The sequence below is a fragment of the Neltuma alba genome, unplaced genomic scaffold (genome assembly GCF_004799145.2).
Source record: "Neltuma alba isolate B1F8T4 unplaced genomic scaffold, ASM479914v2 tig00002282_pilon, whole genome shotgun sequence".
Lineage (NCBI taxonomy): Eukaryota > Viridiplantae > Streptophyta > Magnoliopsida > Fabales > Fabaceae > Neltuma > Neltuma alba.
The window spans coordinates 99,581-104,805 of NW_021632806.1; the positions used below are offsets into that span (position 1 = coordinate 99,581).

General features: G+C 27.6%; 1 long non-coding RNA gene across 1 annotated transcript; it reads right to left on the minus strand.

Moving 5' to 3' along the window:
• Window positions 1–928: 928 nt before the first annotated feature.
• LOC114721216 (uncharacterized) lies at window positions 929–4,208 on the minus strand. The gene is made up of 2 exons (XR_003738044.1): window positions 4,132–4,208; window positions 929–998 (listed from the first exon to the last, which is right to left on the minus strand). It is a non-coding gene; the product is annotated as an uncharacterized LOC114721216 (long non-coding RNA).
• Between the last annotated feature and the right edge of the window lie 1,017 nt (window positions 4,209–5,225).

Below are 5,225 nucleotides of genomic sequence, written 5' to 3' on the forward strand. Positions count from 1 at the left end.
TAAAAAATCTAAAACATAAAATTTTAGAAAAAGTGTGATTTTTATCGTATTGATTATAAATGCATGTTGTTTATTTAGTAATAACTACTTATAATAGCTAAAATATATATTTGGTCCTTTAACTTTGTTAAAGGTTTTAATTTGATCCCTTAACTTTAAAAAGCATACATTTGATCCTTTAACCCTAAAATCATTAGATTTCAATGATATTTTTTGTAACAATTATGAATTTTTTGAAAATTAAACTTCATATACTAGCATTTAAGAATGTTTTATCAACATTTAAAATCTTAATATTATTATTTTTTTAAAAAAATTTAGGATTAAAAAACTAAAAATATATTTTTTAAACTGAAGGGACCATTATACAAAATTAAAAGACCAAATATATATTTTCACCTTTAATAAATTTTTATAATACGTCTTCAGTCCCCGCAAACCAGACAATCAGAATCGCCCGTCTAACGATGTCATGACGTGGCAAATGTGTCGCTGCGTATCTACTGTAATGGATTATTTGTATTAATATTCTTTTTTTATCAAAATACATTTACTAAAATGTTTGTTTCTTTGACCAGACATTTACTGAAATGTTCGAAGCAAAATATTCAAACAAAAAGTTTTTTTTTTGCACTTTATTGAATTGGATTAATAATCATTTTGTATATATATTTGTACTAGACATATTAACATACGAATAAAATCATAATGATAACATATCCTAACACTTTTGTTTTCTTTCTTATCTGGGCAGAACAAAGCAATTGATGAACTGGAAAATAAAAGAAGAATCCATAGAAAATGCCATATTTGTGTATATGTGTGTGCAAGGAAAATAATAATAAAAACATGAACACAATAATATAAAAATAATAGAACTCAATCAAATTAGAATATATCCTTACCTTTTTCTTTTCTTTTTTTTTTCTTCCAGATTTCAGTGTTGAACCAAGAGAAAATAACAGAGATTCTCAAACCAAAACACAAGAATGCAAATCCTGTCAATAAAAAATATGTGGAAGCTTTAGTTACCAGAGAAATCATATTAATACAAAATGTATAATAAGTATGAAATTAAAGTGATCACCAATTAATTCATTCACATGATCACAAGGAACACGCATTTTTTTAGTTATTGGTGTTTTTTAATAATGGGTAGAGAATTTGCATTTCGCAAGACTCTTTTCGGAAACTTTCAATTATTTGTAATTGAAAATATCTGAATTATAATATAAATATCAATAGGATAAAATATTATGATTAAAACTACACAAAAATCATAATGTAGATTTACCAATTTTTTTTAGATCATATTAATAGCAATAAAGAGAATACTGAATGGCATACAAATTGCAATAGGAATTTTAAAAAAATGGAAAATAAGATCTTTTGGCCTTTGATCATGCAAAACTATTATTATTAATTAAGAAGTTAATTTAGTCAAACTCTTCAACAAAATATTCTTCTAAATGGAAACCCCTTCTGTTTTGTCTTAAACACATCAACATTTTCTCTCAATGACAGCTGCAATAACGGCTATGGAAACGACCTGATGTGAAGCTTCATGCTTGTTTTTCTATTCAATTAAGATGACATCACGATTGATTTTTCAATATAAAATCTAACTCATCGTTACCTCCTTGATTGATTTTTCAATTTTGTAATTGTAGACATCAAGTTTTTCTCATGTAGAGTTTTTACACAACATGAAAATGATAAAAAATGTCAACACAAATTTTAATTGAAAACATCTTTTTAGAATATTTTAACAAATTTAACATTTTAACGGGAAAATAAAAGTGAGATTAGAGTATTTTATTCTGTGAAATTTTAAGAAAATCATAATTATCATTTTATTTCAAAATATCATCTCTGGTCTCCTGCGCATTGATGGTAAAAAAATGCCCTCTACTAAGCCACCACATATATATATAAGCCGAAATTTAGACCCCCCAACTATTTGTTTGTGCCACGAGACCCCCAACCTCTTGTTTTCAGTAAATAAATAAGATAGAAGCAATTTCCACTTCCATAAATATAGAGTTGGCGAAAAAAATTCCATAAATATGTGTATTCCCAAACTTGCCCATAAGAATTATAAAACTGAATCAAAAGGATATATTTGTTTCTAGTATAAAAATAATAACATATTTATTTAAAAATAGTTAAACTTTGTGCGAATTTGAAAAATAAAATAAGCAATTAATTATGAAATTTCTAGAAAAATTTAAAAATTTTAGTAAATTATATTGAACTAAGCAAGGCCAAAATGCTCAAAGAATAAAGAAAATGCAAGTTTTATTTATATGCTAAGATTAAAAAAGATCTGTCAATTTAAAATAAATATATAAACAAAGACAAATAATAGTGATAATATCAATAAATAGTAAATATATAAGTCATTGGTTTCATTTCTCAATTGCAAATGAGAGTAAGGAACACGCGCGCGCGAGAAAAGAAGGGCAAAAATATAGAACTTCATGACATAATTAGAATGTAGTCTTACCTTTTTTTTTTTTTTTTTTTTTGCTTCTTCTTTTCCTGAAAGATGCACGAAGCTACGAATGAAAAGAAGAGTAGAAGTAATAATTGTGAAGAAACTAGAACGCAGAAACAGCTAGCAAACCCGCAACAAGTCCTGCATGAATGAAACCTAATAAATAATTAACTGAACTGCTTGAAAAATAACTATACGTGATTTATAAAAATTCTGATCTAAATATTATAACAGATAAAGCATATAAAAGACTAAACAGAGAAGGAAAAGCAAATAAGAATAACAATATTCACACAAGAAGGAAAGAAACATAATAAGAATTAGATTATTTTACCGATTTCTTTCCTGAAGAGACTTCGTTGGAGTACAGAAGTTGTGATGAAGCAGAAATGTGAGCAATGGAAGGCAAACTGATAGAATAGATAGGGTTACAAATGAGTGTGAGGATGAGATTTAAAGACATCAAATGATTTTTTTTTTTAACAAAAAAAGGAAGTCAGCTTCGAAGTCTTCCCACGTGTAGAATTAGATAGCTCAATAATTTCATCTTTCTCGTTCTGTGTTGTTCTTTTTGACTTTTTAAATTTTGTTTCAATGCATTTAGATATTTCCTTCTCAATACAAAATAAAGAACCCATCCATATCGCGCTATCACTGCATTGATCATGATTTAGGTTTTTTTAGGATTTTTTTTCCCATAAAAAAGTTACTGTGTACTCTTCCGGTCCTATTTATAGAGCAGAAAGAAAATATTTTTTAATCCTATTTATAAGGTATTATTAAGAGAAATTTTTCATATATATGTACAATTTTATTTTTCATTTATTATTGTGTTGACTTTGTTTATGTGAGATATAATGTATATTAAATGGGAATAAAGTTGAAAAGTTATTCAATTTTAAATAAAAGTTAATCAAATTTAAGATTTTTTTTAGTTTGTGTAAAATATATATTGGAAGTGACTTATAAATAGGACTAGAGGAATATGTTGGTGAATCTTATTATGTAATTGGCTAATTGCTTTTCCTTTAATTTAATATATTGTCTTTATCATCTTTAAAAAAAAAAAAAGTAAGGAGAACACGCAAGGGAGAGGAGGAAGAAAATAAATATAGCACTATTGAACGGAAAATTGCTGAAAAATGCCAGTTTAAAAAGTATATTTCTCAGATGTGCCTAATTTAGAGTACTAGTATTATGGGCATATATCAGATTTTCTGGATGTCCTTAGTCTAGCTGCAAGAGGTTGTGATACCAACCATCCTTAGAGGGATATTGTTAACAATGACATTAGGATTTTGATTCTGAGGGAGTGGCAGATCTAGATCAACCATGCATGTGTTTAGAGATCTGACCTTAGCTGATCATTTTGCTAAGATTTCCCACAATATGGTGGATACTTTTTGCATCTTTGATCAACCTCCTTCTTTTTTCAAGAGAGAAGGTGGATGATGATTGAGATCTTTTGTTTTAAGGTTGTTTTGATTCGATAGCATTCAGTTGCATTTAGTTATTATATATGTGTGCATAAACTTTTCAGAGTGCTGATGCTTTTCTGTATAGGTACTTTAGGGCAACAAAATTTTTAAGCAAGTATTTTGCAGCGGTTTTTCCTAATTTAAATGTATCATTACCTTTCTTTTTTTTTCCTTTTCTTTTTCTGAAAGATGGAAGAAGCTATGAATGGAAGCAACAAAATTACACTAGAACGTAGGAACAGCAAGCCCGAAACAAGTCCTGTGTAAATGAACATTTTTAGGATGAAATTTATAGTTTTAACCTATTAAAATTATCAATAATATTTAATGAGTACCATAAGGAGAGGGAGCAACAAAAGATTAAATTTAATGGAAGAATATGGAAATGTTAATATCACAAACAGAATCAAAAGTATTTTAGCAATTTCGTTTTTTTTTTAATTTATTGTGAACCGAATAATGGAGGAAAAAGAAGAAGAACAAACAAAAATCAGAGCAAAAAGAAGTATCAATTTTTTTAAAAAACAGTAAAATTATACCTCTTTTAAGATATTCAATGTGAATGGTTTAAAATCTAATAAATAATAGTCTGAACTGAAAAAAATAATTAAATAGAAGTTTTGATCTAAATATTATAACAGATAAAGCATATGAAAGACAAAACATGGAAGGAAATGCAAATAAGAATAACAATATTCATGAAAGAGGGACAGAAACACAGTCAGAATTGTAAATTTTTTACTCTTTTTTTTTTTAAAGACACTTCAACGTTCTTCGCCGGAGACTCTCCTTTTCAGCTTCTGTATTTTGGTTATGAAATTGAAATGAGAGGAACTTAGAGGAAAAAAAGAGCACTAAAGTTGTGAAGAAGAAGAAGCAGAATGCAAAAGTTTGATCAATGGAAGGCGAACTGAGAATGACTTTTTACAAAGAGATGAAACTATTTTTTTCCTTTTATTTTTTTAAAAAATGAAGTCCGCTTCAAAGTCCTCTTATATGTGTCATCCCACGAGTAAGACGCCTCAACAATTACTTCTTTAATCCTATTTATAAGACATTTCTAACATGTTTATATCTTATCCTTATGCTTATTATTCTTGCAAATGATTGTGATGAAAGATGTGATTAAATCAACTACTCAATGTTGCTCCTGATTAAATTCTCAATTCAGAACAAAAAGAATATGAATCCTACCAATCAAAAGCGTTGGCTTTATGTCATGGTACTGCATAGAGACTACATGTGGAGGT